Below are 12897 nucleotides of genomic sequence, written 5' to 3'. Positions count from 1 at the left end.
GCACCTGGCAGCTTCAGAAACAGTACCATCATGTGGGCCCATCCCAGACATTGTGAATCAGCATCTCAGCAGATGGGGGACTATGGCACTGATACATACATTTTAAACTCTCCAGGTGTTGGAGTGGCCCTTGAGGGTTGAAGATCATAGCTGTCAAAATGATAGTCATTAAATGAATAATATGGGAAATCCAGAATCTCCATCTAATGAGATAATTCTAGAAAATGCACTTGAAAGATGAACTCTGTCCCCCAAACAACCTAACAGCTTCCTGGCCAGAGCACCCTCTGTGTTTAATGTCACTCTTTCCTCAGTCACAAAGTCCTGGAACCTGGAACACAAAAAACACAAAGGAATGCCTTCCCATTTGGCCCCCTTTCCTGGAATGTCCTTCCCGTCTGGACGTGGTCCACCTTTTATGGAGCCCTTGCAGGCATGTTTGTCATGCAGGTGCCCTAGAGTCACTTTATGCAGTAGTGACAAGGCCTGGGACACTCCAAGTTCATGGAGCTCCAAAGTAAGTCAGGATTCAAACCCAAACCTTGGAGCTTTCACCGTGTGGCCAGTTTGCCGCTTTTCCTGATTCAAAATCTCTTCCTGGATCCCTTCTTGCCAATCCTGAGCCTAATTTAACTCTGCCCTTCTCTGCAAGCCTTCCCACCTATCTGACAACACCCACTTCTCTAATTGCATCATTCCCCACATGGAACTCAGTGGGCTTCCATCTTTGAGCCTGCCTCTCCCTTGCCCCAGAGCTACATTGTCACCTTGGGCCATACTAGGGCCTCTTGCCACCAGGGCCTCTCGCCTGAGATTTTATAACCTCACATCTGGCCACTGGGACTGGCCACTCTGCCCATGCCCTCCAGCACACACCACACACCATCTCGGGTAGATTCCAGGTTTGTTGTCACCAGGTGAGAATTTGAAAATCACAAACATACCTTGCAGAGGGCAAGCCCAAAGGTGCAGGGAAGATGAGGCCAACAGAGAGACAGAGGTGGTTCTTGCACCCCATCCCTAATGAGGGACCTGGAGGCTCACACACTTTAGAGCCTGGGCTCACAGAGGGCAACCCAAGTGTTCCCCTGTGGCATGGATTCTGAGTTGAGATCCCAGGAGCCTGCATGGCGAGGTGAGGTCACCAGCAACATTGGAGGGCCTCAGTCTCATGGGCCAGGTGGAGGCTGTGGCTGCACCAGGGAGTCTGACAGCCAAAACTGCCAGGGTTGCCAAGGTGGGCTCCAGACAACAGCTCTCACCAGCTGCAGGCTGCAGCCACAAACACCATCAAGGTGAGTGACAACCAGCTGAATAAAGGACCTTCCCCAGAACCCCAAGGATGTTGTGTCTGAGAACCCCATCTCTTCCAAGAGACCATATTACTCCAAGTGTGGTTCCTGGATAAGGACCAGTTTGTGAAATCTGTTACCAGTCATGATGACCTAAGTACAGAAATTGAGAGTGAGTGTATAAAAGCTTCTAAAGCAATCTGACAGAGCCATTTTACGTCTGCTCAATCTAATAATATAAATTTGAGCTTGGATTTTGTATGTCTTCTTTCATTTCATTTTTCCTAGTAACTTATTTTTCTTGTATTTTATAAAATAGCCATGAATAACACATTGGAAATTTTTTTAAATAAAATTAAAATGATATTTCACCACAGAAAGCTTGAGAAATGCTGCCATAGACCACACCAGTGCCACGTGCCTGGACACAGTTTGGGGAAGACATGTAAGGAAAGTGCTCACACGCATTCATCCAGGGGCAGCTAGCCCTGCTGAAGAGACTGATTTAATGGATCAGACTAGAAGTTCTAAACCAGACTTGCTCATAAAGCTAGTATTTTTCCTGCCAACCAGCAGGTGGAGGTAAATAAAGAAGCTCAGAGTCACTGGAAAATCACCTTTCTCTGAACACGTAAGCTGTGCTGTGAGTTAAGATTTCTGACTCCTTTTCATAGGTATTTAAGTCTCCCATGATCTAGGTTCAGATTTTCTTTCTAATTTCTTACCTGAATCCCTCCTACTGCCAGGGTTCCCTCCCACTCCTTTCTGACTGCATAGCCTACCCTTTTCTTTTTGTAGCAACAGGGTCAGAAAAATATTCTGTCCTAACAGATGTCTATTGACTCATGGGTCTTTTATGTCACATCGTATACCTCAGGTAACATTGTGACCCAGCTCATCTCCTGGTACCTGGTACCTAGTACTCAACTGACACTCTGCCCTGGTCCCCACTGGTCCACCACTGTATTCACCCCAGCCGGGGGGACCATTCCCTCATTACCACCAGCTTCTGTCTCCAGCATCTCCAGCTGCTCTGCAGGAGGCTCTCTCTGGGACCCCCACAGCTGGCCCAGTCTTTATGCAAGGCAGCCCAGAAGTGCCAGGCTCACCTCCTAATCACTGAGGGATACCAGTTGGTGAGTCGATGTCCCAGCACCCCACCCCACAGAGGCACAACTCTGAAGCATATTCAGAAGAGTCCTTAGAAGGTTTCCATGGGGTTGGGTCCTGACCGCCCTGGAGCAGTAACCAGCTCCAGAACATTCCCTTTATTAGCTTGCTCCCCCGCCCCCCTCTTCCCCACTCCCTCCATCTTAGTTCTGGAATCATCTGAACCCAGACTCTTGTCTCAAGTCTGCTTTGGCTGGAAACCAAACAAAGACACCATAACAGTGGACCATTTGTTGTCCTTTACTCCCTGACCTTACTGGGCCAGGCTGAGTACAGAACTATCCCCTGGACCTGACCCAGGAGTGGACCCAGTGCCGGGTCACATAGCCAGCATTAGGCTGTAGACCAGAAGGAGGCAGAAGACTCTATGTGCAGACACCCTGAGAGACGGGGGGCCTTGTCCTCTTGCAACTGGGCTCACGACACAGCCCTGTCACTCATCCAAAATGCCCTAAACTGCCCATTATCCAAGAAGGCCTCATCCTTCCAACATGACAAGGCCAATGGGTCAGCCTGCACCCTCACATACCACCTCAGCTCCTTTCTCCTCGTGCTCTTTAATGGTCACTTTAACCAAAAAGAGTAGAAAGAAGTGCTGGGCAGTCTGCGTAAAATACATGTGGTGTCACCTTGCATTGCCCATGGGTGACCATGACCTCAAGGCCAGCAGTGGAGGAAGCAAGCCCCCAGCCAACACTGAGCTCAACTGTCAGGGCAGCATGGGCCCACTGAACACTGAGAATGTGGGGCATTGGTCTGCGAGGCCAGGAGGTGAAAGCTGGGCCCCACACGGTAGCGGTGGTCCTCGCGACGCCATAGCGGTGGTCCTCATGCTGGCCCTTCCGTGGCCACTTAGAATTACCCCAACCCTCGGTGGAACTCAGCACATGATGGGATTATGTTTGTGTCTGGCTCCTGCCAGCCTGTGTGATTCTCGACAGTTGCTTCTGTCCAATTTATCTTAGTATTCACAGAGCCTGGCACATGGGAGATACTGAATAAATGTTTTTTAAAATTGTGTTGAAAGGAATTAAATTGGGTCTGCTTTGGCTTAGATTAAAATACACTAGAGCTGAAAACAGAACATAATATAGTTGTGTGATTGTTCTCTCAATGGATGATAGGTAAACAGATAGATAATACATAAATATATATATATTTATGTGTAAACAGGCACACACACTCATCCAAATGGGCCTGAGTTGACCAATTTGTGTTCCTTCCATTAATCAATCCAGAGTTTTGTTAATTTATAGCAATGTTTCAACAGATGATTTCAAATCCTCATCGTGGAAAGACAACCCAGAACCCAGAGCCTCACAGTCCAGTTCCAAAGAAAAGAAAATGTGTGCTTTTTCTCCAAAACATTCATTTCTAAGGAGTGGTTTTCCTTGCGCACATTGTTTCTGGGCCCACAGTTGATGCCAAATTGCTAATGAGCAGGCCGACTTAGCTGTCTCTTGGCAATTAAGATGAAAGTTACATAGTTTTTGTGATATGCTGTCCCAGAACAGGCCCTGCAGTGTCGCCTTTCCCCCAGTGTTCCCTCTGCAATGTCCCCTTCATGTCCCACTACCTCTGCAGTGGCTTCTGGACTGAGCTCCCTTTCACGAGTTCTAGCAGGGCCCGGTCACCCCCAGTCTGTCCCACTGTGGCCCCATCACCCAGACCAGACTGTGTCTGTGGAGTTAGCCGTCTGCTTCTATGGGGTCTATCACCAGAGCAGTTACATTCTTTCACTACCAAAGTCACTGAGCTTTTTTTTTAACAATCCTTGGAAATGATCCCAGTTTAGAAGGAATGAAACTCAACATTCAGCCAAATACAACTTTTGAATAATTTAAATGAAAGCTACTTAAGTCTTCTGAAAACAACTCCAACCCTGTGTTCTCTGATGTGAACAGAAAAAGAAAAAAATATGCACCAATATGCAGAATTTGAGCCCATGCAGATGGCATGTTTTGCACCATAGACTGTTCGTGTTTGGCAGAAGCCCCCCTCTGACTGGCTCTGCAGAGGGTTTCCATGCCCAGATGTTTGGCAAATTGGGCTTTGGGATTTTGCTGATCCAACATGAAAAGACAAAGTAGAGTATCTAGGTATTTTCTACAGAAAAATTAAGCTTAATGAAGCCATGAGCACAATACTGCACAAAGAAACCTGCAACCAAATGACTTGCTTCCATCCCACCCACTTGTGATGCTGTAGACAGACGAAAAGGAGAGATTTGAGAGATTATTACTAAGTACCCATGACATATACTGTCCCGCGCCTGGTGCACTGAGGGTTACAAAGATATAGAATTAAAAGATCCCATGTTCCCCAAGCTTACTTCCTTATAAGGAAGTTAAGACACCTGCAAAAAAGATGTAAGCTAAGGGCTCTAGAAGCAGAGCAGAGTACAGTTGACCCTTGAATAACAACAGGTTTGATCTGCATGGCTCCACTTCTATGCAGATTTTTTTCAATAAACATACTGGAAAATTATTTTGGAGATTTGGGACAATTTGAGAAAAACGTTTTCTTTTTTCTCACTTTATTGTAAGAATACAGTGTGTAGTACTTACAACATACACAATAGATGTTAATCAACCATTTGTTATTGGTGGGCTTCCAGTCAACAGCAGGCTATTAGTAATTAAGTTTTGGGGACTCAACTGTGTGGGATTGGTGCTCATAAACATTTCTACCCTGCTGTTCAAGGTTCAACTTTATTATTGAAGAGTTTAGCTGCAGGCGAAATATTTTCCGATATGAGGAACCAAGGTGGGTTTCCCATAAGCAGCTCAAGAAGGGGTTCACAGGTCTTGTGTTCTAGTCATTCTGCTGAAGGCAGATCAGGCTCCAACTAGAGCATTCAGCACACATGCATTGAGCACCTAGTGTATATACATCATTCCAAACACTGAGAATGAAAAGATGACGTGACTCCTGCCGCCAGCCGGGAACTCATGATCTTCTGGGGAAGAGGGGTCTGCAAACCCATCCTTGCTGAGCATTTGATTCATGTAATGAGCAAAATTGTCCCAGTTCACAGGACTCACTCCCATGTACCCAGATGCAATACAGATGTAGATAAGATTTCATCTGTTGGGCAGAACCATTTAATTGTAAGTAGACTCAAACTCTGTTTAGGAAGCTATATTTAGATGTCCATTCAAATCACTGGCGAGTCAGATGACTCATACATTGACAGAAAATTCACTGACAGAAACATTATTATAAATGAAGTCACTGTGTAAATGAATAGCATTAAATTCAGCCAAATCTTCAAATACAAATTTCATGGATTAAAGTTGAACCCCACCTTTTAAAATAATCAGATAACATCCAAACATACACATTTAAATTTGGAGTAAAAGAATAAAATGCACTTGACAATTTATTTAGCACATATTGGACTTTTTTGTTGTGTTTGCTGATTCAGGAGCTGAGAATTCAACCTGAGTTCTACAATACAAGCGTGAATTTCCATGCCCTTAGTAAAAGGTTAGTAATACCTCTGAAAAGTTGACAGTGTTCTTAGGGAGAAATTAAGTGCTGGAATCTAACTAACACTGCTAGGAAAACTGGGTATAAATTCAAAAGTGAGATCATGTTGTGGACCTCCAACATACATCTCTTATTTCCTCGAGATTATTTCAAGGCATCAGAAATCCCCTCCTTCTCTTATTGTTGGTCTCCTCCTGCCAAAGGCCAGCATTTCGTTACCTCTCTCCATGAATCACTTTTCAGCTGCAAGGACCTCTTCTTTGTTCACTGAGGTTGAGGATTTTTCAGAGTCAAGAGTCACTGCTCCGTTTTCTCTTTTTCTGATTCTCAAGTTATCTGAAACACTAGTAAACATAGGAATTAAAACAATATTGTTGGAGCATCTGTTTCTTCTCTGTTGTTGCTACATTGCCTTTGAAACAATTACGAGACAGTTGGTTTTTCTACAGTTCCTAGAGTACCAATGTTGAAAAAAAGTTGTAGGTGAATTAGCTGACTCTGAAAAATGAGAATTCCCCCCAAGTTTTATAATATAAGGAGGGTTTTGCATAGTTTTAGGAAAAGGCTCTTATAGCCCCTGAAGAATTTATAATACAGACTACAACTATGTTCTCAGGTTTTAAGTCTCTGGTTAACAGGCCCACAGGTACCACTTTGTAACATATTTTTTAAAAGAGAATAGAGAGGGAGAGAGAAAGAGACAATATAGAGAAGCATTTAAATTTTCTTATCATTTACTTGTTCGAAGCTTACTTTTGTGTTGTGTGTTCACATACGTGCTTTGCTTTGTTTCAACGGAAACTGTCTTCCACTTCCTGAGAAAACATCTTTTTATTTTAGATATTCAACAAGCAGCATGATTTTATTCATCCCTTTCTTTAAAAATCTTCTGTATATTATTATCTTTATTTGTTAATCACATATGGAAGCAGATGAAAACTTGAACAGAAGAAAAGGGGCTTCATCGCCGTAGAAATGGCAGGAACTTTGGATGAGATTAAAGATTAAGCAAGACAGCTTTAAACCACCCAAACAGGAATCCGCCACAGCCCTGTGGGTCAGATCACGTGGCCTTCACTGGCTGTCTCATCTTTACAGCATGTCATCCTATTAGGGAAGTTCAGTTGTAGTAAGGTGTTTTTTAAGTCTAAATCAGAAAAAATAAATAAATAAATAATGACTCTACCTCCAGAGAATGGGACACATAAAATGTCTTGCAATTAATAAAGGGCATTGGTGTCATAAGAATTTCTCCACCTTTTTTCATTAAGTGACTGTATTTTACGTTGAATTATCAGCCTACTCAACACCATGTGCCCTGGGTAATAGAATGACATAATTTTTTCACTCCCCAAAAGCTACTCTATCAGACAATGCGCATTTCAGCGGCGGCATAAATAACAGCCTTGTTTGAAAACTCAAGAGGCGCTTTCGTTTCTTTGCCTCTTTCCCCGCCTCCCTGCCTCCCCTCCTACCCGGCCTTCCACCCCCACCCCGCCGCCAAACCGGACCACACCTCTCTAGAAATACTCGCTTTCTTAATGAAAACCATATTGGAAGAAAAAAAAGAAAAAGGTTTGCATGACCTACTGAAACGCCTGGACAATCTTTAATGTCAGCTTCAGACGACACATGTCTTATGAAAGTCTGGGGCCCTGGCTTGTCTGGCAGAGCCAGCTCTGTCCCACATCTTTATGAGAAAGAGGGACAAACTTCTGTTTTTGGCATTTTATATTGGAGACTGTTTTAAGCAAGGAGGAAAAAAATAGCAACGTAGAGTCTAGACAGAAGAGATGGGGGTGAAATCTGGAAGCCATTCACCCCAGCAAGGGCAGTGGCGGCCGTCAGCAGTGGGGATCGCCTTACACTGCCTAATTACATATGAAAAATGGACACATCAGTTCTCTCAACTGCCTGGAAAAATAGATGCTCAGATGGTGCTTTGGGGCTGGGGCAGCTGAACCAGCCATACATTCTGGGAGTAGCAGAGCCCACTCCTTGAGTTTTGCCAGGTGATTTTTTTTTTCGGGGAAGTTGGTATTCCACTCAGGCCTACAAAATCTTTTTGGTGTCTTCTAAATTGGGCAAGTGGTCACATTCTCTGAAGGATGTTTCGGTGTTAAAGTAGGTTATATGTGGGATGAAATTAAACAGATTTCTACTATAAAGACTTCACTCAATATTCAGATCAAGACTGTGAGGTCTGCAGGGTTATTTTAGGGTCTAATTTATGGTTTGAGTTAGTTTGTTGTTAGAGTGATAACTTCTGAATCATTAACTTGGCCTGCTCATACAATCACAGCTTTCTTTCTGGGCCTGGGTCTACAGTTGAAGCAGGCTAATGATTTTTTAAGAATCCTTTGATACAGTGTCTTTTTCCAAGAGTTCAAGGCATTTTTCGGCTTTTAACCCTCGGTCACATAATATTTCTAGGACCTAAGGAGGAGAGGAGGCCGTGGCCAGGGACTGAATCTGCAGAGGGTGCCCAGTACAGGCTTGGATACTGTAACATCTCTTCACGCAGAGAAATGAAAGGAGAGAAGAAATTTAGAACCCATCATTAACTAACACAAGAGAGCTGTGTGTGTTTGGGTGTGTGTGTGTGTGTTGTGTGTTTGAAACAGAGACAGAGAGATACAGAGAGAGGGAGAGACACAGAGACACAGAGAGAGATGCAGAATATGGGACTGGTTTATAAAATGATAAATGAAGTAAGCTTTGGTAACTTGTCCAAGTTCTCACAGTGGCATATATGATTGAGACTAAAGTAATTTCTCTAGTCGCCTTTGCATTCCCCAGCCTTCACTAAGGAAGTGAATCAAAAGAAAGTATTTTATGGGAATAATAGTATAATTGATCTATCAACATGCATAACTTGTTTTTACACTTTCTATGATTTTTTTCCTGCCTAAGCCACATCCTTTCTCCAAAGCTTTGCCGTGGACTTAGAAACTCATTCAAGTCTACATTATGATGCTTTGTTTGAACTTGATAGGCAAATGTGAACATGTGTCTTTATGAATTTAGGGTTTTTCCAAAACTGGGTGGGGGGGCTTTGTCTAGATTAGGGGAGTTTTGCAGGACAAGGAATGGCAGCTGATTTTGTAACAGCTTCCACACAGATATCTTCACCTTTACAGCCAGGTAAGGAAAGGCAGATGTGGCTCCATTTTTGACAGTAACACAATCCTGTAAGGATGAGAGTGACTTCATCACGTTTAGTGGAAACAGTTGGTGCTGGTTAGGGAAGGAGAACTGGAGGGAAGGGATGGAAGAGTTGACCGAAAGGCCTGGATAGGGGGAGGCCGTAGCCCCCTCATGCCAAGGCCTAACATCACCCTTGGCCCGAGTCCCAGGCCCTATCTGGAGCAGGGTTGAGTGGAAGGGTCCTGGCCTCTGGTCTGGATGACACCTTCCCCAGTCCACAGCCAAGGCACCATCTTCCTTCCTCAGTGGGACCCTCAACTCCATAGACAGGGACCCCTCCCTGTTGTATACCAAAGTGCCCCTTGGCTGTCTGGTGACACTTGTGGATTCCTGCTCAGAAACTGTGTCTGAATTCATAAAATAGAATATATAGGATCTCAAAGCAAATCAATGTTACTGATCTCATATATCAAAATATTTAAAAATATGCATTTGTGATATACATGCTACTTTATTATATCATAAAATAAAATGACCCTTTGGTGCATGTATTAGTTATAATATCAAAGTCATGATGAGCAAAAACCATGTATCAAGAGATCTGCAACTGTACCATGCTGTGGAAATAAGTGTGAGTTGTATTGGTGACAAAATTACAAGTATTGCTAATCACAATCTTTTTTGGCAGGATGGGGGGTACCTCATGTGTACATCAAGCAAATGCCAGCTATCAGTGAGACAGTAGTGAAAATAGGGAAGATGTGTTTTGTCATCCAAGTTCACTATCGCCAGGTTACAAATGCATGTCTTAGAAAAGCTCTGTTAAGAATCCTTGGAGCAATAGCCACATTCTTACCCCACCAGGAGGGGGCAGCAGAGAGTCACATGCCCACAGCCTCTCTGGAACTCCCAGGAACACACTCTCACTTCTCACTTTCAGCCCCAGGCATGGCAGCCTTCTTAACCACCATTGGCCTGAGTCTTGGACTGGAAAGCACCACCTGAGGTCCTCAGTTAGTTCCCCGCCTCTGAACATGCTTATCTTTTAACTTTCCATGGCCCATTTCATTCATTCACTCACGTTCATGCAGCAAACGTTATTCAGCACTGAGTCTGTGTCCTTTACACTATACACAGTGGGAGGTCCTGGAGGCACAGCAATGGAGCAAATAAATCCTGGCCACCAGGGAGCAGGCATTCGATATTAGGCAGAGGGGGAGGCGGACTTCAAGGCAGTGAACACGGGCAGAGGGCCGCACAGTGAGGAGCACCAGGTAAGGCTGCGGCAGGTGGGAAGCAGACAGGTCACAGAGGGCAGAGGGCAGAGAAGGCCGTGAGCAAGGCAGCAGCTGAACAGAAGCCCAAGGGAGGACGGGAGGACTCCAGGGACATATTTGAGGAGGGTCTATGGCAGACTGAGGAACAGCAGGGACCCCGGAAAGCTGGAACATTTGGAAAGGGGTGGTCAATGGGTCAGCTCCTATGGGCTGTGGCACCCACCTTGTGGAGGGCTCCCTGGAAACTGTGGGGAGCAGAGACTGTGGGGCACCCCCAAAGGGGTGAGCTGCTGCAACAGTGCTGGCAAGAGGTATGGATCTGGACCAGGAAGAGGGAGTGCACAGAAACCCTCCCCCGACTGGTACAGGACGGGAGCTGACATCCCACCAGGACCCCAGGGGAGACCGAGGCAGAGAAAGCAAATCAGGGACAAGGAGCCCCTCAGCATTAGGTTCACTGCGTCCTTAGCAAGGATTAAGTAAAGTGGGGGCCCCCTACTGTTGCCCATACACTGTGCTCCCACTGAAAGCCCGCGGCACAGCTGCGTGCACTGGTCCGAGTTCATCCAACCTTGTGTACACTTCGTAGGTGACCATTTTGTTTTGTGTAAATCACACTCAACTAATACATAGTAAATTAATTAATTTTTGAAATTCAAGTCTAGTCCATGCCTTGTACAACCCTCTGAATTTACCTGGTCCTCTGTTTCTGATTTCAACAACTTAGACAGCATTTACAGTGTGACCAGCACTGTTTTAGGCATTTTGCATAGTTTAATCAGGTAATCATCACAACAGTGCTATTATTGCCTTTATGTTACTGGTGAGGAACCAGAGGCACAGAAAGTTCACGAGATGTGGCCAAAGTCTAACGGTATAGTAAGTAGCAGAGTCATGCTCATTCCCTTCCTCCCCACGGTCAAGTCCAAGAACCAAATGAGAGGCAGATACCAAAGGTCCTGCGGGATTGCCAAGGGCTGGGCCACCGTGTGGTAACCTCATTGGGCCAGAACTCCCCCTACAGAGGTACAGACCCTTGTTCTCCATAGAATTAGGAATCGCTGGTCAGTGTTGACAATCCAACCAAGATTCTAATGATGACAGACATCCCCTAATTCCCTTCCAGAGACCAATAATCATCTTAATCACCCTGTGCTACGAGCCCTGTTTTCCATCCTTATAATCATTACTTTTGCTCTGTTCTGGATTCTATCTGAATTTCCTGCACCCATCCAGAGTTTTTTGAACTCTATTGACCTTCGAAGAAAGTTCAAAATTGTTTTCAGTAAAAAGACACTTGCAGTAAGACCTACAGCAGACAGCCCAGGTTGTCAGAAGATTCTGGTATTTGGGAACTACACGTGGGTCATTGAAACCCCGGCTGAGAGGTCAAAATCAGATCCCACATGCCTGAGTCACCACTGAGCAAATGTTCCTGTGACCAAAGCCTTGGGGCTGTAGAGGCAGGTCCTCCACCCAGGCTAGTTGCTGGGGGTTGTGGGCTCTTGAAGTCTCCAGGAGGGCTCCCAGCCTCCTACCCCTCCTGGGGGCTCCTTGCTCTAAGAGACAGCTGGCAGGCTTAGCTGGGCCAGGCAGCTGCCTTAGGAACACATGGTGTGATTGCAGAGTCCAGTGCCTCCTTGGCCAAGTCAGCATGGTGCAGTGGGAAGGGCACGAGGAGACCCACGGGAACTCCTGCCACCACCACGAAGCTGTACACCCTTGCACAATTCCTTAAGCCCTCTGGACTTTAGTCTCACCTGAAAAATGGAGATATTAATGCCTTCCTCCTAAGTCTTTAAAAAAGAGAGACGATAGGAGGTCAGATGCCTGGCATGTAGTAAGAGCCCCTTGACAGCAGCCTTTATGGTGATGGTGGGAATTTCGCATCCCGGGGCCCACCCCATTGTGCGATGTCAGGGCGCCAGAACCTGGGTTTGCACAGTTGCTGCTTACAGACACCATGAGAGTGAACTGACATTCCAAGCCTTTCCCACAAGCAGATTTTCACTTCCAGGAGAGTCAGAGATGGAATCACTCAGGCTGCAGGGTGGGGAGAGAAAGGAGCGTTTTGGGGAACCGGGGATCTGAAGGAGAATTGGCCAAGTTGGTAGACCACGTGGAGAAAATGCCCTGGTAGCCTCCAAAAAGAGCTTCCGGGGTTGTGGTTTCCAGGCATTTGCTGCAAAGCTCAAGCCAGCAGGGGAGAAGCTGGTGGGTTTAGCCAGAAATAAATCCCCAGTGTCTCTCTGGACCCTCAACTATCCCTCAGCAAATCTTAACGGTGCTGAGGTCTCAGGACCAATCACTTTTATCTGTACTGTGCTTTATCCCACTACACATAAACATGAATTTTTTTAAAAAAATGGTAAATACTGACATGGCAATGTATCCACTGTTTGACACGAGATACAAATAAAAGATTAGTAAATTGCATACAACATACATTAGATATGTTTAATATGCTTACCAGTGCTCATTTTTTTAATGTGGGAGAATAGATGGATACATCCCCAATT

Source organism: Manis javanica, chromosome 3, assembly GCF_040802235.1.
Source record: "Manis javanica isolate MJ-LG chromosome 3, MJ_LKY, whole genome shotgun sequence".
NCBI lineage: Eukaryota > Metazoa > Chordata > Mammalia > Pholidota > Manidae > Manis > Manis javanica.
The sequence above is the reverse complement of the archived record's forward strand: the minus strand, read 5'-3'. Positions refer to the sequence as shown.